The 23,985-nt window shown below is 39.9% G+C and overlaps 1 protein-coding gene across 2 annotated transcripts in view; it reads left to right on the top strand.

Moving 5' to 3' along the window:
* The window catches only part of HTR7 (5-hydroxytryptamine receptor 7), a 92,580-nt gene that overhangs the window by 646 nt on the left and 67,949 nt on the right, over window positions 1-23,985 (top strand). The window lies entirely within an intron of this gene.

The raw sequence follows: 23,985 nt of genomic DNA, 5'->3' as shown, positions 1-23,985 counted from the left end.
GGCGGGGTGAAGGGGTGCACTTCAAACGCAATCCCCACTCATCAACCAACTTCACATACAGCAAAGCCTATACACACCTTTGAAAGAAAACCCGAAATGTTCTGGTTTACTGTAGTGAGGATTTTAAGACCGAAGTTAGAGTAATTTAAGCATTAGCAGTTCCACCAGGGGGTCCCTTGGAAGGAAGGGATTTGATGCTGTCTGTCTTGACAAAGAGTCACGCTGAGTTTAAAGAGTCATTTCTTAAAGAAATCCACCTCTCTTCCCCGATTGTATGAGCTTCTCAAATGAAAGGACCTTGGATGGTCCCTTAGTTGGGGGTCTGCCTGTCTTAAACGTTGCATCCTTTTGAATGTTATTTCCGAATCGCATTCTTTGGAAGTCTGCTTTTAGTGTTTGGCAACGTCTGTATCTTGAAGCTTAGTAACTGGAGCTTTACTCCCTGTCTAAGTGGTTGGTTTTAACCTTTCATCATATCCCTTGTGAACCATCACTTGAGAACTCCCCAACTGGAGTAATTGGCATAGAGGCCCACCATCTGTCAGGGATGCTGGGGAAAAAATTCTTGCCTTGAGTGTCATATTGGACTAGGAGACCCCCAGGGTTTTTTCAGACTCTTAAGATTACAGAATTTTGAAATGGAGCTTGTCTTTGGCCCTAGAGATATTACGCAGTTGACAACTTGAAGTATGGCCTCAATGCTTTTGGGCCACAGAGCAACTCTTTCACTTGAAACTGAAATGTTAAATATTAATATTCATGCTCAGAATTCTCCTGGTGTGTTAAAACCAGCACATGATAGTAGCCTGTTGTGTTTAATGATACAGAGAAGTGGTTGTTTATTTTCTTAGTGGACCTACAAAACCTTTAAATGTGTAGATCTTTTGGCATAGGAGAAATAATTGATACCCCACACTTAAAATGACAGTGCCTCAAAGGATGGTCTAGCAAGAAACTGAGATATTCCTTCTTCTCCTTCTTGAAAACACTGCTATTTGGGGTTTGTTGATATTTAAAGTGTTCGGCTATTTTACTGCTTGACCAGGGTTTATAATTACTAAATAAAAAGAGTTATAGGAAAGGGAATATTTTCAAGGAAAAAAAAAATCGTAGCTGCATTTAGTCAATGATTTAGGTTTTTTGTTTGTTTATTTTTTAAATTAATGCTGCCATTTTATATATCGTGCTAGGTGCTTCTGAAAGCAAACAAGGAATTATTTTAAGAGCAGAGCATGAACTGCATATGTGAGAATATTAGCACCAAACTTGGCAGCTGAAGTTCTGAGTTACTGTATTTAAGAATGACAAAAACATATGCATTTACAGTCTGGCTTTGGCAACAGGAATTAGGACTCAATATACATAGTAATTATATCACACGAATTATAAGTGCAGAAATCCTACTGCTCAGCCAACCAAAACGGTGCTTCATGCATGAATGGAGTGCTTTTAAATGGAACTTAGTGTAATGAAACAAATAACTTACACTGCAAGTAATACACTTATATCCCTTTTCCATTTCCTAATTGAGAAATGATAACACATTGTGCTAACTCATTTCCTAAGACAGCTAGTACTTGTGTTCTTCTGGGCACTTCAGATTTGGCTGAGATCACCCTGTGATTCCTGTGCTTGAGCTAAAGACATTCTTCACTCAGTGTGCATGTGTGACTTAGCATCAGCACCAATGTCCTGAATACAAAGAAGAGGTTAATCCTTTTTAGCAAGAGCTTCCAATTTCTACATTAACTGTATTCTTATGATTGTCACAAATTGTGGTAATATGGGCATCTAGATTCTGTCTCTTTTTTTTTTCTCCTATAAAAATTCCACATTGGTGAATTCTGCTTAAAAATTATCTTAGAAGATCATCATATCATTTTTTTTTAGATAAAATGAAGAACTGATAAAATTGGAAGACAGAGATTGATTTTCCTTCAAGAACACACAGAAATAAAAATGAGAAAAAGGAAAATGCATTTGCTACCCAAAGTGAATTATTTCTGAAAAGAATATTTTCTTCATTTCCATTGTAGAATATGACAGGAGATATAAAATGTTCTATGAAAATGTGAAAAAATATAATCTTTGTTCATTCCCTTGTTCATTTCCTCTTGAGTACCTAATACATGTTATACTGTACTTTGTGCAGCACAAAGATGAATAACAATGTTCTTGCTTCTTGCTTTTGAGCTCACTCTATGTTACGAAAGTCTGGGTATCTGTTGGGCATTTAACCTGTCTAAAAGGGAACCTCTGGTTTTTCTTGACCACTCCCCACCAGACTGGGATGCTTTTCCAGTCTTTTCCAATGTAATGCCATACTGTCCCTGTTCACAGCCCTCAAAAGTCCCACCCCCCATCCTTTTCAGATAATGACTCATATTCGTTGAATAAGTAGCAACCATTGGAGGGGAACTCACCACCAAAGAAGCAATCTTCCCTGCATCTGTACTCTTCTTTTTATTTTCTTCAAGTTAGAAATCAAGAAGACATGTGTCCTAACAAAGACCAAACCACCTTGACTTTATATTCTATCCCCTCACCTTCTCAAGGACTTTGTTCCTTCATTAACCTCTCACCTCTAGTCTGTCTTCAGCTTTTCCTCTCTACTGGGTTAAGCCTGACCTTCTATCTCTAAAAACCCCCTCTATACCTCACTTCTCCCTCCAGTTACTGCTCCACTTCACAGTTAATCTCCTCAGAGAGCTGTTTCTACAACCAGTCTTTGCTTTTTTACCCTTCAGATAGATGAGTTGACACCCACCAGGTCTACTGCAATACTCTAACTGGCCTCCCTGGTTTCACTTCTGTCTACCCCCATCTATTCCCTGTGACAAAGCCAGAATTATCTATTTTAAAACATTTTCTGTTTTAAGTGAAGATAAAATTTTACATATAGTGAAATGCACAGATCTTAAACATTCAATTTGATGATTTTTAACAAATATATATAGTCTGTAACCAATACTCCAATTAAGATATAGAATATTTTTGTCATCCTAGAAAGTTCCCTTGTGCCCCTTTTAGAATTATCTCTTAAAAATAGAAATTAAATTATCTTTTATATATAGTTTGAGAACATGCAAAATGATTCTATATATTGTTTAGGGAAGCTTATACAAGGAGTGAAAGTAAAAAATAGTGCAGAGGAATGGTGGACACCATGTTCAGGAGAGTGGTTATTTCCAGTGGGGTGGGTGGAGGTGTGGCCAGTGAGTAGTATGCAAATCAGCTATATTGGTAAAATTTTGATTCTTAATCTTGGTGGTAGATACAGTGTTATTATTCTTTGCATAACTTTTTGTACATATGAAATTTTTTTTTAACTTTTTTGGAAATACATATAGAAAAGTGCGCAAAGTGTGGAGCTTAATGCGTTTCCCCAAATTGAGCGCATCTACATCTATGTAATCTGCAAGCATATCGAGAAGTACAACATTGCCAACCTCCCAGGGGCCCCCTTCTATCCCTTCCAGTTTCTAATATCCTCAAAGCTAATCATTCTCCTGACTGTTAGCATCATATATTAGTTTTTCTTAGCCAGAACTTCATATAAGTAGAATTGTATAGCATGTACTCTTTTGAATCTGGCTTCTTTTATTCCACATAATGTCTATGAGATTTATCCATAGTTTTTAGCCTATCCGTGGTTTATTCACTTTTATTGCTGAGTAGTATTCCATTGTATAAATATTCCATAATTTGTTTGTCAGTTCATCTGTAGATGGACATTTGAGTTGTTCCTAGTTTCTAGCTATTAGTAATAGTGCTGCTCTGAACATTTATTTGTGTGCATATAATTTTGTGGACATGTTTTAATTCTTTTGGGTAATACAGTACTGGGCAATAAGATACCTTGGAACATTTTAATTCTATCTACGCCCTCGCACTTTTTGTGTTGTTGTTGTCATGTATTTGAAGTCTACAGATTTAAAAAACTCATTAGGTATTATTTTTATTGTTGTTAATAACAACAACCAGTATTCATTCTAATTTACCCACATGTTTACCTTTTCCATTCCTCTTTATTCTTTTCTGTATTACCATGCTTTCATCTGGGATTGTTTTCTTCCACCCAGTTAGACCCTGGTTAGTCTTTTATTTTAGTGAGGTTTTACTGGTGACAAATCGTTGCCATTTTAATTTGTCTGAAAATATCTTAATTTTACCTTCATTTTTGAATGGTATTTTTGCTGAGTGTGGAATTTTATATTTGTAGGGTTTTTTTCCCAGCACTTTAAGCACTGTTCTGCTATCTTCAGACTTTCATTGTTTCTGTTGAAAAATCAGCCATGAGCCAACATTATCATTACTCCTTTGATATTATCGTGTCTTTTTTCCTCTGGCTGCTTGTAGGATTTTCTTGATCTTTAGCTTTTATCAGTTTTTCTGTGAGGTACATAGGTCTGGTTTTATTGATTTTTTTTTTTTGTCATTTATTTATTATTATCCCTGCTTGGGGTTCTTAGTGATTTTTGTATTCGTGCATTGGTATCTTTAATCAGTTTGCTCTTTTCTCTTCCAACACTTTTAATCTTCCTTCTCTTTTTTCTGTCATATTCTAGACATTTTTACTGTATTACACATGTCTCTTACACTCTTTTGTTTTTCATTTTACTTTTTTCTCTGTGCTTCAGTTTTGAAAAATTTTTGACCTGCTTTCCAACTTATTAATCATCTCTTCTGCTATGTCTAAAATGTGCGCAACCTTATCTATTAAGTTTTTAATTTCAGCAATTATATTTTGCAGTCCTGGATATTTCATGCAATCTTTTTTTTTGATTCTACTTCTCTGGAGAAATTTTCTACTTTTTCATCTAATTTCTCCATCTTGTTATATTTTTGAGTATATTAATCATAATTGGTTTCTTTGTTTACTAACTCCAATATCTAAATCACTTGCGGTTTTTGTGAGTGATCTGTTTTTTTCCCTCTTGGTTTTTGGTCTTTGTCTTGGCATGCCTAGTAAATTTTGATTGTATACTCAACATTTTGTATAAAAAAATTATAGATGTTGTGGATGATGTTATTTTCCTCCAGAGAAAATATCTGCTAGGCAGGCATATCGGGGGGCTGATTATTTTAATCCAAGTAGGGACTGAGCTGACTGTAGGCTATGTTTTAGTTTTGATAAAGCTCTGCCACTGACAGATGCTTCTTTCTAGGGTGTAGCTTTCTCGGGATTTTAGCTAAGAACCTGAATGTTCTCAATGACTTTGCCCCCTGGTTAGTTCAGAACTCTAATTTTTTTCTCCTCAGAACTGTGAGACAGTCAAAACTCCCTCTGAAAGCTCCTTGGGGGTTTTCTTCATGGATTCTTAGCCTCCTGCCTTATACAGTTTCAGAGTTCAGCAACCGTCTTGAGGGGAATACCAGAAAAGTGCTGGGCTTAGTTTTCTGCTCCTCCCTCTCACTAGGATCTTGGTTACTCAGATCTCCAACTTTTGTCTCTATAGCCTCAAGAGATGCCAAAAGTTCTTCTGGTGTTTTTGTCTCTTAATGGCAACTCTGCTGAGGCTCTTTGCCTAGATCCTCAACCCCTTACTTCTCACCCAGTTTCAGCAAATGCACTGAGGGAAAGAGTGGCTGATGAATTTTGGCTCACCACTCAAGTCTAGTTATCTCAACAGCTCTATGATGGCTTCAAGCGTGTGTGTGTGTGTGTGTGTGTGTGTGTGTGTGTGTGTGTGTGTGTGTTTGCTTTATCCAGCTTTTTAAATTTGTTTTCAGCAGAAGCGTTAGTCTGAAGCATCTAGTAACCCTACTGTGGCCAGAAAAGCATGTGTGCCTGAAATATTTTGAATATATACAAATATAGAAATGTAATAATATCAATTTCCTGCTTAAAGCCCACCAATGGCTTTTCATTTAACTTGGAATAAAATTCAAACTCTTTAGCACATTTACAAGGTCCTTGATCTGTCTGTGCCTCACTCCTCAGCACCCTGTACCACATTACGTCCTGTTCTCCACATTCTAGTCATATTGCCCTCGTCCAGTTTCTCGATCATACTAAATTCTTTCCTGCATCAGGCCCACTCCATGAGAACCCACCAAGTAATATATTTGTGATACTATGATTTCATGTCTGAAGTTCTGTTCCTTACTATGTATTTTTTGGATTCCAAGTTGGAAAGTTTAAAAGTAAGTGTTTAACCGTCTAGATTGGCAACAATTAAAATGTCTGAAAAACACCAAGGGTTGGCAAGGTTGTGGAACAAAGCAAACTTTCATATATTACTAGTGGGATTATAAATTGGTGAACCGCTTTGAAAATAGTTTGGCATTATTATGTAATGTTGAAGATACACACACCCTATGATCCTGTTATTTTACCTCTAGGCATATATCAGTGAGACCCTTGTCCACCAAAAGTCTTATATAAGAATATTTAGAATAGCCACAAACTTGAAACCCCCAAACTTAAAATGAAACATATATGTATATCAGTAATAGAATAGATAAATAAATGGTGGCATATTCACACAGTAGAATAGTATTCAGCATTGATTATCATACTTGCATGTATATCAGACCTACCTGAAGAGCTTATTAAGAACAGATTGCTACCCCGAGAGTCTCTGATTCTATAAATCTGGAGTGGGGCCCAAGAATTTGCATTTCAAATTTCCAGGTGATTCTGATGCTTCTGGTCTTCTAGTTACTTAGAGAACTATTGTTGTAAAGCAATGAAAATGAACAAATTCTAACTAAACACCTCAACCCGATGAATCTCACAAAGTAATTTAAACAATGTTTTGTTATAAAAAATTTGCAACATATTTAAAAGTCAAGAATATACTGTAATGAGCCTAATGTGTCCATCATCCAGCTTCAATAGTGATCAATTTATGGCCAATTTCTTCAATGTATACTTTGCAACTCTCCTCCCCCATTATTTTAAATCAGATTTCAGATGTCATATCATTTTACCAATAAGTACTTTGGAGTCACAAACATTATGCTGAGCAGAATAAGCAAAGTACAAAAGAATACATAGGAGTATATATGATTCTATTCATATAAAAATTCGAAACAGACAAACATTGTTTAGGGACTTACATAAGAGATCATGTTATAAAGGAAAGGAAAGAAATGTATATCATGAGAACAAGGATCGTGATTACTTCTAGGTGGGAAAGAGGAGATTGTGATCAGAGAGTCATGCTTCTGAGGTGGTGTAATGTTCTGTTTCTTGACTGGAGTGGTAATTACATGAGGGTTCACTTTTAAAATGATTGTTAAAGTGTCCATGCATATTTTAGGCACTTTCCTACATATGTATTTTGTTTTGTAATAAAAGGGCCAAAAATATTCATTTGCTGACATCTTGTGTGGTGTATTTGGATTTATATTAGATATGTGCTTAATCTGAGTAAATGTAGTTATTGTTTTAAAGTTATCAGCAACCATTAGTTTTTAGCTTCATGTGTGAGGGCAGGGGCCACCTTTGGGTGGCTCACGATGACAGGAACTCATCTGGCTTATTTGCAAGAGCCCCAATATTTGGTTCTTACTGGTGCCTGGCTGAAGCCCTGCTTCTTCACCAGGTTCTATGACTCATTCCCAAGTTCTGCTTTTGGCTTTAATTCTCCTGTGACCAGCAGTGCAGGGTGCTTTCTGGCTTCTCCAGATCGCGTTTCTCTTTAGAGGAAGTCATCTTTGCTCATCTCTAAAATTAATTTTCAGCCTGTAGATATATTTTAAGAATTGATAGAATCCTCTCATAGCTTTGCTGTGGCAAGAGGAGAGCGAAGAGAAGAAACAGGTCTTCTCTCCTGTTCTTTTGTGAGGTCAACACTCCCCACAAACCACCCTTTTTATTCCTTATGTCAGCTAACAGGAAATAACATCTCAGGGTAGGAATGGTAACAGCTAATAGATGTTTAATGCTTTATTGTTTACAGACCACTTCTACAAACAGAAATCTCCTTTGATCCCCCCTTCAACATTCTGATGTGAGCATTATCCCAACTTGATGTAGGAGGAGCTCGAGGCTCAGGGAACAGAAGTGATTTGTCTAAGGACATACAGTTTGTATGAATAAAACCTGTGTTGAAAGCCTATTCAAGTACCACGTATTTATGTGTATGTATGTATATTCTTAAGTAAAATAATAAAAGTTGGAACTGAGCCATGATGAAGAAGATAAATACTGATTTAGGTCTTAAAAGAAATGTTGAGGGCCGGCCCTGTGGCGCACTCGGGAGAGTGCGGCGCTGGGAGTGCAGCGGTGCTCCTGCCGCGGGTTCGGATCCTATATAGGAATGGCCGGTGCGCTCACTGGCACGAGCGTGGTGCGGGCGACACCACGCCAAGGGTTGCGATCTCCTTACCGGTCACAAAAATGACCAAAAAAAAAAAAAAAAAAAAAAAAAGAAATGTTGAACTAGACTGGTGATGAAAAGGCCAGACAGTATTCCAGGCAAGGGAACAGCAGATGCCAAGAGCGTGGGGGCAGTGGATCCATCTGTGAGTGAATGCAGTGATGTAGCAGGAAAGCATTCCAAGTGAGGGAATAGTATGGGAAGAGCTGAGTTAGTAAGACTTAACACCTTGCCACAGATACTGCTGATTGCATACCCCAGTCTCCATCTTCCCCTTCCTCCTTAGTTATGGCAATTCTTGTTTTGACCTGAGGATATGGCTGCTCAGTATAAAAGCCACATTTCCTTGCCTCCCTTGCAGCTAGGAGTGGTCATGTTACTAAATTTTGGCCTATGTTACTAAATTTAGTAGATGTATTATGTTTTGGCTTCTTGGGAATTTCCTTTAAGGTGATTGTCTTGTGCCCTCTTCTTTTTAGTCCTTTCCCCCACATTGTTGCCTGGAATATGGATATGGTGGCTAGATCCTGGTCAGTTTGGTCAAGATGGACCACCAGGGCCATGCTTGGGAATAAGGAGCAGTATGCCGAAAGGGTAGCCTGGACCCTGGAGGATTGTTGACTTCATATGATTGCTGAAACCCTGACTTTTTACTAATTGATGAACAAATACCATTGTGCTGTTTACCACATGCAATTGAATTCACTCCCAACTGCTAAAACTAAGTGCCTGTTTCTTCCCCCACTTGCTCATCCTTCCCACAGATGTCCACATATGCTTCTTAAAACATCAGTGTGAGGGTGTCACTGTGTCATTCTCCTTTGGAAACTTTTGAGTGCCTTTTTTGCTGCTTAAGTCTCTAGACACTTTACACATGGCATCTCATTGGATCTTCACAATGCCGTTGTAAGGGTATTTATTCAGTGTCTGTCATTGAGTGTCTCTGCTGGCCAAAGGTGAACAAGATGTAGCAACCATTTTAATCCCCTTCCATAGGTGAGGAAACTGAGGAAACTCACACACAATATATGTGCAGGAACAATGTCTGAATCAAAAGCTCATACGTGTTCCACTACATCATTGTAGCCATTGCCTGCTGTATGAGGAGGGTATTGTAAGGATAGCATTCAAGCCCTTTATCTTGTGATTCTAGTCCCGTATAGCTTTAATCTGACCAACTCCCCCATGGGCATCCTCCTTTTCAACACTAGAAGAGAACTAATGCTCTTACTCACAAACTTTTTCCTCTTCCAAGGTTCCTATCCCAATAAATGGCATTAATCTGCATCTAGTTGTTTTGCTGGACATTTGAGTGTCATTTTTGAAACTTCCTATGCTAACCCTCCACTCTCACTGTCTGATCACCAAGTCCTCCTGATTGTCTCTCCACATTCCTCCCCCTCACATCAACAATAGCTCAACACAAGCCTCCATCATCTTTTTGGTGGACCACTCAGTGTAGCTTCCCAGGGGTCTCCCTGTCTCTCTCCTAGGCCCCTGCTAATGCAGGGTGCTCAGCCTTGGCTTCACATTAGAATCACCTGGGCAACTTAAAAAAAATACCAATGCTTGGGGCCCTCCTCTAGAGATCCTAATTAAATTGGTCTGGGTGGGCCTGGGCATCAGTATTACATACCCCCAGGTGATTCTAATGTGCAACCAGAAGGAGGACCCTTGAGTTTGGGTGATCTTTAAAACATGCAAATGTGATTATAACCATAGTTCCCAAACTTATCTGTACTTTAGAATCATCTAGGAATCCCCACAAAATTCCAAAGCCCTGGCCATATCCACGACCAATTAATTCACAATTTCTGGGGATGAGACTCTTGCATACATAGCTCTTGACGCTCCCTAGTCTAACATATAGATGAGTTTGGCACTACTGGATCATTCCATTCTCCTGCTTCAAACGCTCTTGGGATAAGATCCTAAATCTTTAATGTGACCTAATGATCTGGCCTCTGTCTATCTCACTAAATCAAGGATTAGCAAACATTTTTTATATGAAGGGCTAGCTAGTAAATATTTTAGGCTTGTGGGTCGCATAGTCCCTGTTGCAGCTCCTCAACTCTGCTATTATAGCATGAAACAGCCATGGATGACATGTAAATGTGTGGGTGTGGCTGGTTCCAATAAAACTTTATCTGTGGATACTGAAATTTGAATTTCATATAATTTTAACATGACACAGTATTCTTTTTGACTTTTTAGAACTATTTTGAAATATAAAAACCATTCTTAGCTTTGGGGCTATACAAAAACGACTGGGGCCAGATATGGCTCTGCTGGAGTTTGCCAACATCTGTCCTAGATTTGATTCAATTCGATCCTTCCTTCCTTCCTTCCTTCCTTCCTTCCTTCCTTCCTTCCTTCCTTCCTTCCTTCCTTCCTTCCTTCCTTCCCTCCCTCCCTCTACCCATGCCCCTCCCTTCCCTCCCCCACAAGTCTCTTCATTCCTGCCCACTCCACCAAACACTCTTCTACCTCTTTGGCTGAGCAATTCTTATTACTCTTTAGGCAGGTCCTTGATTAGAAGTTATTGTCTCATGGAAGCAATCCTGGATCCCCGGACTGTCTTGAACAGTCTTATATCTCCTTGTACTCTGTCTTCCTAACACTGACCTCAACTGTTAATTAATGATTTGTGAAATTAATTGTAATGAATTCATGATTTGTGGGACCATCCATGCCCTCTACATGGCAGGACCTGGGCCTATTTTGTTGGAGGCTGCCTCCCCAGCCCCTAGCATAATGCTTGGCACATGGTAGGTGTTAAGTTAATCTTCATGGAAGGAAGGGAAGGATGGAAGAAGGCAGGAATGGTGCCTCTGACTCTCAAATCCACATATCTGTTTGACTTCTTATTCTCCAGCTTCCTACAAAACATTCCTCTTGGTGATAGTGAAAAAGTTTATTTCAGAAACCAAATTAGGATCAGGCGATTGGTGAAAACAATAGCATGGAGGAAGTAGGACAGTCTCAAGGGATGGTCCCATCAAGGCATAGTAGGCTGGTGAGTCACTTTCTGCTCTCCTTGCATATGTAGAACATCAACATTAACAGAGCTGCCAGGACTGCGAAAGCCTCAGCAGCTTAGAGCCAGGAATCAGCTCTTTTTCATCATCATTGCTGTGCCTTGGAGCAGGGTGAAAAGGCAGGCAAAAATAAATGAAAATCCCAGAGGCTTTTTCTTTTTCTTTTGGTGAATAAACACATTTTCAATGAAGCCCACACATCTCAGAAGGAAAGCCATAGGTGTCAGTCATGAAGGCGATACCCAAGCACAGACACATAATAACTGGCAGCAGTGATACCAGTTGAGTGTCTCCTATGTGTTAGCCTCAGTGCCAAAGGCTCTGCACGATTCATCTCATTTAATTTCCATGACCATTCTGAGGGAACTCTCATTTCCCATCCCGATCCCTGTCTGTGGAGGTTAAGCAGCTTGCCCAGGCATGCAGGAGGAAAGGAGTGGAGTCAGGTTTGGCCATGGGGAAGGTCTGACTTTGGGTCTGTCTGGTGCTGCTATAACAAAATATCCGAGACTAGATAATTTATAAACAGCAGAAATTTTTTTATTTCTCATAGCTCTAGAGTCTGAGAAGTTCAAGATCAAGGCACCAGTAGGTTCTGTGTCTGGTGAGGGCCCAGTCTCTGCTTCCTAGATGGTACCTTGTTGCTGCATCCTCACATGGTAAAAGGGACAGAAAGGATCTAGCTGGTTCCTTCCAGATCTTCTATAATGTTGCTAATCCCATCCATAAGGGCGTTATCACCTTCTAAAAGCCTCACTTCTTAATAATATCACTTTGGGGTTAAAGTTCCAACACATGAATTTTGGAGGGACACATGCGTTCAGACCATAGCAGGGTCTTTCAAGGCTCAAGGGGGTACTGGCTTTGTGAACATGATCTGTGAACCATGTCAAAATGGAGCATTTTCTCTTGCCTTTCAGAGAAGAAGATAATGGTAATAATAATAATAATAGATATAGGATTAGTATAAGTACATAGTCTTTTATCTAAAACCCTTGGGGCCAGATGTGTTGCAGAACTTAAAATATTTTAGATTTTAGAAATGTAATTCAATTAGTTTACTGTATTTTACATTGCACCCCCACTGGGGTCTGGAGTGGCATCCTATAACCAAATATGTGAATCTTTATATTTAGTGGAGAAAAATAAGACGATAAATATTCCTATCAGTTCTAGTTAGGTTTTGCTCCCAGATAAGTTTGCCACCAGTTTGATAGGCAAAGTAATAGGTATCTCCCCCCCCCCCGCAAAAGATGTTTATGTCCTAATTCCTGGAACCTGTAAACCTGTTACCTCATATTGCAAAGGGGGATGAAGGTAGCAGGTGAAATTAAGATTGCTAATCAACTGATTTTAAAATAGGGAGATTATCCTGGATTATCTGAGTGTACCCAGTGTAATCACAAGGGTCCTTAAATGTGAAAGAGGGAGGCAAGAGAATCAGAGAAGGAGGTGTGACAGTGGAAGCAGGGGTGGGAGCAATGTGATGTGAGAGGGACCCATCTGGCTTTGCAGATGGAAGGGGGCCACGAGCCTAGGGATGGGAGCAGCCTCTAAAAGCTAGAAAGGTGAGGAAATGCGTTCTCTCTCTAGTGTCCAGAAAGGAGTGTAGCCTGTCAACACCTTGATTTTAGCCCAGGAGACCCACATCAGACTTCTGGCCTACAGAACTGCAGAATAGTAAATTTTTTTTTTTACCTTCAGAAAGGTTAACAAATGTATCTAAGGTCAAAGAAGTAAATGTGGCAAGTCTGGGACTTGAAGCGGTGGCTGTCTTTTGGCTTCATGTCTGTGCTCTTAGTCTTAGACTGCCTCTAAGCAACTGTTGGTGCCAGATTTGAAGCTTAAAGCTTTGAGTGTGCTTAATGCTGGGGATAAGGAAGAACTGCTAAAGATGAATATAGCCCAGGCCCTGGAGTCAAAGGACCTGGGTTCAAATCCTAGAATTGACATCTATAGTTCTGTGACCATGGAGACATCACTTAACTTCTTTGAGACTCAGGACACTCATCTATATAACAGGTAATACTAATACCCTTCTTACAGGTTTGTGATAAACAGGATGGTGTATGTGAAGTCTTTTGTGCATACCTGGCTCGTACTGAGTGCTAATAAATGTGAGCTATTACAATTATTAGTATTGCTGTTGTGTTAATATTATGTTTCTCTATTTAGTAAGGAATGTATTGCTGTGAATAGAGGAGTCAGATCTCTGTAAGAAAAATTTGAATAGTCCTCATCAGTTGAAACTTGTGGAGTTAAAGGATAAGATAAACTTGATGCCTTTGTCACACAGCTGGACTCCCTTCTCTTTGTTTTGGTGGCGGGCGTTGGATGTTCAAGATAGTTGTACCTTAGGTTTTCTGCATGTGTCTGTGTTTGGGGGTAAGAAAATGGAGGGATTCCATTTGATTGCCTGGCCTCACTCCTCTCTAGTGTTGATCCAGGGAATGCTCTACCCCAGTCCATCAGTTAGCTTTTGGGTTAGGGTTAAAATGAGGTCATTATGGAAGAGCAGATCCACTTCTTCACAGGCTTAAGATAGAATCTGAGTGTGAGCTCTAACAGAGAAGATAGGGGTATGTGTGTGTGCGTGCGTGTGTGTGTGTGTGTGTGTGTGTGAGAGAGAGAGAGAGAGAGAGAGAGAGAGGATTGCATGCATGAGCAGCTAGGGAAGATGGTGATGGAGAGATTTTATAAATAAGCAAACTCGTATTGTTTGCCTGCTAGATACTGAAGTACTGTGGGATACAAAGATGAATAAAGACACAGTTCTGTCTTCAGGATGTTATCTAGTTGAGGGCAAATTAAGATTATTTTATTCACATATCAGAAAACTTGGAGCTTTCAAAAGTTATGTTATGGATATTGCTTTACAGCTAACTCCTGTGTGATATGAACTTTCTCGAAGGAGTTATGAGTCATTTAGCTTCTGGTGCAAACAACTGGGTTGTTTTAGCACTTCCATCAATAAAAACCCAGGTACTTTGTGATCTGTTTTCGAACAGCCTTGCTGTGCCTGAAGAACTCTTATGTGCTGCTGCAAAATGATGGCTCCTAGGTCAGACCTAAGTGCTCACTCTTCTGATGTTGTGTGTTGAAATGAAGGATGCTAGTCTCTGGGGGCTGAGCTGCTGTGGACCTGCGGGGGAGGGGGACATCTCTAGTGTATCTATTTGGGGAACTTAATTTTTGTCCATTTAGCCAGTTCACATTATCAATTTCATCCTGGTCTCTGTTCTGATTCAAATTCCTGAGCATTCTGTATTTCTGGGCATTCCGGTAATATTTTCCACTCTTTCAAAGAGAGGCAGCTGGATAGCTTTCTTCCTTCTAAATGGTTCTTTTATCTGGAACGTCAGGCAGAACCATCCACCTTCAGGGGAGCTATCAATATTTATGGTTAAACATGAGAAGACTTAAATGGCATGTTCCAACCCATCCATAGTCAATCTGGTCCAGCTGCTTGAATATTTCAGAATTTTATTTTGGGAAATGTATGTTTTCTATGTTTGGACCAAAAAAGTCTCTGCTGTTCTCAATAAAGGTCTTTGAAAATTCTTCTGTGCTGATAAATGGTTTTGTAGTTGGTCATTTTCAGGCCACTACTACTCTGGTTTCCTTTCCGGATCACAAAGGTGACAGCCCTTTATTATCACCTCCTTAACATTTTAAAGTAATCTTTTCTGATTATGGGAGTTGTAGGGGATTTATCTATTCACTTCTTCCACATTTATTGATTACCTAATCTGTGTTGGTTATTCTTTCCTATCCCAAATAAGGCAAATGATATCTTTGTTCTTTTGGACCTTATATTCTAGTGAGAAGAAACAGGCATGAAACAGATAAGTTAAACACATAAACACATAAACACACACACACACACACACACACACACACACACACACACACACACACACTAATTCATTAGTAATGAATGCCAGACTGAGAATTAAATAGAGCAGTGTGTTAGAGTGGGTGATCATGAGGAGGTGACATATAAACTGAGATGTAAATGACATGAAGGAGCCAGCTATGTGAAGACTGGGTGAAGACCATTCCAGGCAAAGGCAGCAGCTGGTGCGAATGCCCTGGACCAGTGTGACTGGAGTAAAGGAATCAAAGGAAGACCTGGAAGGAGATGAGATTGGAGAAGTAGTCATAAATTATATTGGGATTCTGGCCAGGTAAAGAGTTTAAGAGTTTGGATTTTATTTTAAGAGCAGTAGAGCCACTGAAGAGTGTGAAGCCTAGGGTGATGTGATCTGATTGATAATTTTAGTAGTTCATTGTGGTTACTTTGTGGAGAATGAAACAGAGGAGGGGGAGAATGAAAGCTGGAGACCAGTTAGGCTTCTGCAGTAGTCAAGGTGAGAGATCATTGTAGCTTGAGCTGGGTTGGGGGCAGTGAATGAAGATGGAGCCAGGTGGCGGTATTCCAGTCTGTTGTGGAGATGCTTTGGCAGGACTTGCTGATGTACTGGAAATTGGGGCTGAGGGACAGAGTCATAAGGGATGACCCTTGTGATTTTGCTTTAAGAAATTCAGTAGGTGGTAACACTGTTTACCAAGATGTGAGAAGACTAGAATTGTTGGTAAAAATTAGGAGCTCTGTTTTGAATGATAAGTTTGATATCAATAGACATTTGGATATGAGTCTAGAATTCCAGAGAGAAGTCAGGACTGGATATACAAATTGAGTATCTTTGTAAATGATATTTAAAGCCATGGTGTGGGAGAGAGTACACAGGAAAAGGTGTCCCACTACCAAGCCGTGGGGAGATAAAATATTTGGAGGTTAAGAGAAGAGGAGGAGCCAGTAAAGTTTAAAAAGGGATGGTCAGTGAGATATGAAGAACACCTGGAAAGTGTGCTGTCATAGAAATTAAGGGTAAATGTTTTGGCAAGGATGGAATGTAATCATTTTTGTGACTTTGAAGACATTGGTGATCTTGAGAAGAGCGGTTTCAGTGAAGGAGTGGAACAGAAGCCCAGGTGGAGTGAAGTACAGAGAGAATGAGGAAAGAAGTAGAGATAGCAACGAGAAACCACCCTTCCAAGAGTTTTTGCTGATAGGAGCTCACCTGGGGTCAGGGGACCTGGATTCCAGCCTTGCATCTGCTACATTGTTCCTCGATGAAAACTGTTCATGTGCATGCCTTAAATTCCATTAGAGTTGGCAAGAACTTCTACTTCCTAACACAAAATTCCTGGTACACAGTAAGTACTTATTTTAGTTGGGTGAATGGATGGATGAATTAATGAATATCCTGTGAGAGTAGAAACACTTTGATCTCAAGATCATTTTCTGATTCATCTTCTACAGGCTTATATACATAGTTGGGAGGCAAAAATATTTCTGAATGAGGCTGCTAGTTAGCTCCGTTGGTTAGGGCATGGTGTTATAACACAAGGTCAAAGGTTCAGTGACCTTTTAATACTAGTCAGCCACATTAAAAAAAAATCCTGAATGCATAAATGAGTCTGGTAAATTCGGGGGTAGAGTAGGTAAGCTGGGGACAGGAAAGGTCAGAAACGGGGACTGTTTAGACTGAGGTTTCCAATAGGACTGGGGAAGACCTGGGATTGGGGTCCAAGGGTACAGACAGCTCTGTTGAGACAGAAGCTAAGGGATAGGGTGCAGGCCCTTCTAGATTTGTCTCTGACTCCCTAACTATGACCTTACGTAACTCACTATACCTATCTCTAAACCTCATTCCTTATAATGATAGAAACATCTTCATAGAGTTAATGTGAGAACTTAATGAGATTATATCCATGAGAAGTTTAGCCAAGGGCCTGACTCCATATAAAACACCCACTGATGGATAGCATTGTTATTAATACTGTTGTTCATATTCGTCAGTACTGAGCTGCACCAGAGATTTGGGTTCTACCAGAGTCAGGGCACTCTCTGGAATGAGAGAGTTGTTTGAATGGGAGGTCTCACTCATGGCTTTTCTGACTCTCCTTTTATTGTAAAAGGAAAAAGTAAATCAAGTTTACCTTTAGGAAGATCCTATGTGGGATCTTGACGAGGCTTCAAGGAATGCCATCTTGCTCTTCAAAACCACCATATCTGTTCATTGATGTCAGAAATGGGGGCCAAAGTCTACTCCATGACCCAGTTCAGATACTGCTTGAGGCAAGTCAGGGACTCGAATTCATTCATGGTGAGGTGGGATCAGTGGGTCAGTCAGGAAGGATAAATAATTGGTGTCTTATATAACATTTAGCCAATGGGAAGATCTGTGTTGCATCCCCATGCCTCGGTGATATCTTCGCTGTCTCCTGCTCTCGCCCTTCCCCTGTGAGCTTCCTGTGTGTCACATGTCCTCTCACTTCCATGTCCCAGTGCAAGCTGTTTTCTCTGCCCGAAATGCCCTCCCTTGTCTGCCTATTTTCTGAACATTCTTTGAGATTTGGCTAAGTATCCTGGTCTTTGGGAAGCTGTTTCTGACACCTCAGTCTGGGTTAGGGGCCCCTCCCAAGCTTTCCCTTAGCACCTGAGCTTCATTCTCTGTTTTCATCATGCTGAATTGTAACTGTTTATATTTCTGTGTCCCCCACACACCAAATGCTGAGGTCTTTGGGGACAAGGGCATCTTACTCATCTCTGTTTGCTCCCATGTTCTACTGGCATATGGGAGGTACTCAATAAATATTTGTTGGATGAGTGAATGAATGAATGAAATAAGAGAGCAAGCAACAATTGACTATGTCTTTGAGTCTTGGGTACAAAACGGGTAGGCAGGGAATATGAAAGGGTGACATAGAAGTCACAGCACTGATAACCCAGTTCTGCTTTGGTAGGCCTCGTTTCTTTGTTTCCTGAGTGGGGACCATATCATAGCTGCCAAGACCATTTGGTCTGTGAAGGCACAGCTCTGCTTTGCATGATTTATGAAGACACTGCTGATTTCATTCCCAGGATTTCCTGTCATTAAGGTCCCCCTGTAAGGGCAGTCAGTATAACAGAATTTTACATGCATAGCTCATTATGTGAACATCCCCTCAGCCTTATTGGATTAGTTTCCAAGCCGCAGAGGCAAGACTAGACACTGGAAATAGTATGATGGGATCTACTGCAGCCACAGATATTTCAAATAAACATACCTGCACAAAAGGGAAATCATGTGATAAACTCTAACCTTATTTCCAGAACCTTCCAAAATACACACTGTTAATTGCTACATCTTGGGTGAGTCAGACATATCTTTATACTTCCACACTGGTTTCTATCTTGATTCTTCTCCCAGGGAGTAGCTCCTAGTGTGGCAAGTTCCTGGGAGACTGTTACATTATCCTCAAATATCACTTTTATGCAGCCTTGTGATAAGCTGTAAAAATGGCCCCAATTCTTCCACTTTCTACATGCATTCCCCTTTGAAGTGTGACTTTGCAGTTCTTCCCACACTGACTTTAGGCAATTATAATAAAGTAATTTATAATAAGCTTTGACTAATAGGACTTTTGCAAACCTGATGCAAGCAGAGACTTGAAAAGGGATGTGCATCGGACTTTGCTATCTTTTGCTGCTTTTTGGGACTTGCGATTGCTAACTGCCATGTGAAGAAGCCCCAGCTGGATAATGAGAGACCCATGGCCTAGTCATCCTTTTATTTTCCTTGGCTGCCAGTTGCCAGTCAGGTGAACAAGCTCATTATAAATTACCCAGACACCAACAGATCTATCCCCTGACCACAGACATATAAGAAAACCCAGCGGAGATGAACTGAACCTGCCTGGACCAAAACAGCCCAGAAGACTCAAAGAATAGCAAGCTGAATAAGTGGCTGTTGTTTAAGCCACAAAGTTTTAGAGCAGTTTGTTGCACAGCAGAAGCTAACTGACAGGAAGCCTTTAATGATTTTACTCTCCCCTCTCCTGAATTTATGTTCCCATATTGATTTGTTCATATTAGAGCAAAATATCCATCATGTTCTCTGGATGGTTTTTCATGAGTCTGCCTCCCGGGTGGACCTTGGATACTCCAAGGGCAGGAACAGCATCTGGAGGACTAATAGGTTCTGCCCACCTAAGGCCTAGCCTAGTGACAGGCACCGAGAATGCACTCTGGGAATGTGGATGGCCACGTGAGTGTGTGCAGCTCAATTGTGATGTCTTTGAACCTAGGCTTTTGTGTCATCAATAACCCCTTTACTTAATTCTTCCCCACTCCCCAGCTATACAAAACTTGATGTTTGCTATATCCTTAAAATTTTGTATTTTCATATCTTTTACAGTTATGGTACCTTTTACCCATCCTAAAGCCCCCCGAGTTTTTTTGGAAATAAGATTATATAGTCATAAAAGACACCAGTCAAAATAAAGCCTTTTGAATAGAATCCAAGTTTCCTTTTTCTAAATTACATTTTTCAAATGGGATTATGTGATGACTGATTTTTCTTTCTTCTTTTTTTTCTTTTTAGTGTTTTCTTTTTTTTTTTTGTTTTTTAAAAATTTATTTTATATTATACGTACACGTGGGGTACAATGTTGACTTTCAATAATTGTGTACAATGTGTGGTGGTTAGATCAGTATAGTTAGCTTATCTGTCATTACAATTTGCAATCATTCTTTGTGTTCCTTGACCAATTCCTCATTAGCCCCCCTCCCTCCCGCCTCCCCTTCCCCTTTCCACCTTTAGTTTTCTAAAAGTTCGGTGTAGTACTGTGTTGTTGTTCCTTCCTTCCTTCTTCTTTCTTTGTCTTTCTTTATTGTTCATTTGTTTGTTTGTGGATTCAGCTCCCATATTTCTCTTTCTGTACCTGGGTTGTTTCACTTAGGATAATTTTCTCCAGGCTCATCCATATGGTAGAATTTCATCCTTTTTTATGGCTGAGTAGTATTCCATTGTGTATATATACCACAATTTCCTTATCCGGTCATCCATCAGTGGACATTTAAGTTGGTTCCATCACCTAGCTATTGTAAATAGAGCTGCAATAAACATGGGAGTTGCAGGTATCCCTTCGACCTGATGTTTTCCAATCCTCTGGATATATCCCCAGCAGTGGGATTGCTGGATCATACAGAAGTTCTATCTGTAGTTGTTTAAGGAAACTCCATACTGTTTTCCATAATGGCTGTACTAATTTACAGCGATTAAATGTAAATGGCTGTGCAATGCAGGAGGGTTCCCCTCTCTCCACATCCTTGCCAGCATTTTTTATTCTCTGTCTTTTTTATAATAGTCAGTCTAACTGGGGGTGAAGTGATATCTCAAAGTGGTTTTGATTTGCATTTCCATGATGATTAGTAATGTTGAGCATTTTTTTTTCATATACCTGTTGGTGATTTGTATGTCTTCCCTTGAGAAATGTCTACTCAGCTCCTTTGCCCATTTTTAAATTGGATTATTTGTTTTTTTGCTGTAAAATTGTCTGAGCTCTTTGCATATTCTGGATATTAATCTCTTGTCAGATGCATATTTTGCAAATATTTTCTCCCATTCTGTAGGATGTCTTTTCACTCTACTGATTGTTTCCTTTGCTGTGCAGAAGCTTTTTAGTTTGATATTATCCCATTTGTTTATTTTTTCTTTTGTTGCCTGTTCTTTTGGAATGTTATTCATAAAGTCATTGCCCAGTCCTAAATCCTGGAGCGTTTCCCATACATTTTCTTCTAGGAGTTTTAAAGTTTCAGGCCTTACATTTAGGTCTCTAATCCATTTTGAGTTGATTTTGGTCTATAGTGAGAAGACCAGATCAAGTTTCATCCTTCTACAAATGGATATCCAGTTTTCCCAGCACCATTTATTGAAGAGGCAGTCTTTTCCCCAATATATATTCTTGGTGCCTTTGTCAAAGAACGGTTGGCTGTAAATATGTGGGTTGATGTCTGAGTTCTCTATCCTGTTCCATTGGCCCACATGTCTGTTTTTATGCCAGTATCATGCTGTTTTTGTTACTACAGATTTATAATATAGTTTGAAGTCAGGAAGTGTAATGCCTCCAGTTTTACTTTTTTTGCTCAGGATTGCTTTGGCTATTCGGGGTCTTTTGTTGTTCCGTATGATTGTTAGGACTGCTTTTTCTAATTCTGTGAAGAATGTCATTGGCATTTTGATGTTTTATTTAGATTTTCAGCATGCAAGATTCATTTTTTGAAAATGAACAATTTTTCCTCTGAAAGCTATTAATTTCATCTTGTCTAAGGTGATAATGCTTCAAACAAATTCATTTAATGTGTCAGTTCAGTAAAAATCACTCATTGGTTAATGGCATTTTGGGAACCCCAGGAAGTCATGTGAAGGAGGCCTCCAGAGACAGCACAAAGAAAAAGGAAGGTAATGCAGGTAAAAGCCATTAACAACTTCCCAAGAAATAAATGCCCAATGGAGGATCAATAATAAATGTTACCATTTATTAGTCAGACTCTGTGCTACACGCTGAATATTGTTTTCTTTACAACAACCCCATGGGGTGTATTCTATTATGCCCATTTTACAGTGAGGAAGAGCTTAGAGAGTTCAATCAGGTTACTGAGGGCCAGCATCTGGATGTGTGATTTCAGCGCTGATGGCTTAACCCTTAAGCTTCACAGAGAAGGGGATGGAAAGTATGGTCTATTCACGTAAAGTCGTGTATCCTCTTTTAAGGATGAAAATCAAATAACACATCTATACCTTGGAGGGTCACTAGGAGCATGATATCAACACCTTGAAATATATTCTACAGGGAGAGGGTAGGGGCTGACCTTGGTGTATATGTGGGTCCTGGGTTGGCATGCCAAGGTCAAGGGAGGTTAAGTTGTCCCCAGAACTACCAGACAATCAGAGAATGTTAAAATGGGAAGGGACCTGTGCTAGTTCATATCTCCCTGTTTACTCTCCTCCCTTCTCCAGTCCATTCTCTTCCTGAGAAACTGGTATGCTCTCTGGCTTCTGGTTGGGTTTAGCCCATGGACTGCCCAGGAAAGAATACGAGAGAGAGGGTGGAGAGGGAGGACTCCAGCTCACTTCCTGCAGGGCCACCTTGTGCTCACTGTGCCTCTTGATTGGGAGCCACTGCTCCTCTCAAGGTGGTCCTTGCTCCATGACTCCTTCCTTCTGGGTCCTGTACCTGCCTTCTTCCTTCTCCCCCTGGGCTTCGGATGGTGATCGTCCTCCTGTTGCCACACTCTCCTCTGTGGTCTTCCTACCTCCAGCTCATACCTCTTTAAACCACTTCCTTGAATTACCCAAATTTGAGTGTGAAATCTATGTCTTGCTGGGACCCTGATTGACAGAGCTTTTACAGGTTATGTAGTTCAACCTTCATATTCTACTAAGAGAAAAACAAAGCACAGAGAAAGTATGTACCTCCTTATAACAACTGTTAGGTGGCAGAATCGAACTTAGAAGGCTCATAGGACTGAGTTCTTGTCCAGGGATCCTCCTGTATAACCCAGTGAGGAAAGATCAGTGAATGGCACAACATTAGTTGGTGCAGGTATTTATTTCCATTTTTTGTGGAGCATCTCCACTGGGTGAAATCTTCCCATAATGACTTTTGCCCAGGGCATTGCTCAGTTGTGTTTGCGTAACATCTCTGCTATGACTTTTGCCTTATCTTGGGTGGTCCAGAATAAAAAATGCCTTGAATGGGCTCCTGCATTTATCTGGTTACAAATTTAAAAGCAATGTAGGCAGATGGTTTGTGTGCAACTGTAATTAATGCCTTGCAGGGTGAATGGGTTTTGTTCTTTAAAAAATGCATGGTATTCATCAGTTTAATAACATCCATAACCAAAATGGCAGTGAATCAGGATCTTACCATCAAGAGAAGATTATTGTTACATTGTTTATTGCTAAGAGTTATTGAGTGGTATTTAAGTTTGGATTACTGAGGTTGGCTGTTGCTGATGTACTGGCACAAGATAAATAGCCAATAAATGTTTGTGGAATGATTGAATGAATACCATATTGTCAATGAATGGGAAACAGTAGTGTAAAGTGAGCAGTAGCATGTACTGTGTGGAGAGCAGTGCTTAATTCTTTGGCTCTGTTGGCTATTGAAACCTGATGAAATTAACTAGAATTTTGTTGATACCTTGATTTTTTTTCTATTTATTTTCCATATCTGTGATAAAGTAGAAAGAGCACTACATTTGGAGGCTGAAGGCCCTGGTTTTACTTCTAACTTCCTTATTAGAGGTAACTCATCATTTTATTCCTTGTGAGCCTCCATTTCCACATGGTAGATTTGGGTCGATAATACCTTTCTCAAAAAGTTTCTCAATGGTTATATTTTTAAAAATGTATAGTCAAGAGAATTTTTTTTGTAAGCTGTAAAGAGGTTGTTGCTTTTGCTGTAGTATGAGGATGTTACAATTGTCCTTTGAGTTGACAGGCTTGGTGGGACTGTTGACATTTTGATCTGTGTGTAGTTCAGCTGCTTGGAGTCTTCTCCCAGCATCTGTAAAACTCACTTGTAGTTTGTATAATTCTAGAGAGACAGCTCAAGAAAATGATCAGAAACCACATTTCTTACAGCAGCTCTCCCTATCTTGTGGGTGGGGATGTCTGCAGCCTTTAGGTCCTTGCTCCAATCACTAATGGTGATCCGAATTCACGTTCAGCAACTCTTCCCACCAAAATCCCACTCGCCCAACACTCCTTTCTATGTTGTTC

Source organism: Cynocephalus volans, chromosome 7 (assembly GCF_027409185.1).
Source record: "Cynocephalus volans isolate mCynVol1 chromosome 7, mCynVol1.pri, whole genome shotgun sequence".
In the NCBI taxonomy this organism is placed as follows: Eukaryota; Metazoa; Chordata; class Mammalia; order Dermoptera; family Cynocephalidae; genus Cynocephalus; species Cynocephalus volans.
Note: the sequence above shows the minus strand (reverse complement) of the source record. Positions and strands in the feature narration are given on the sequence as shown.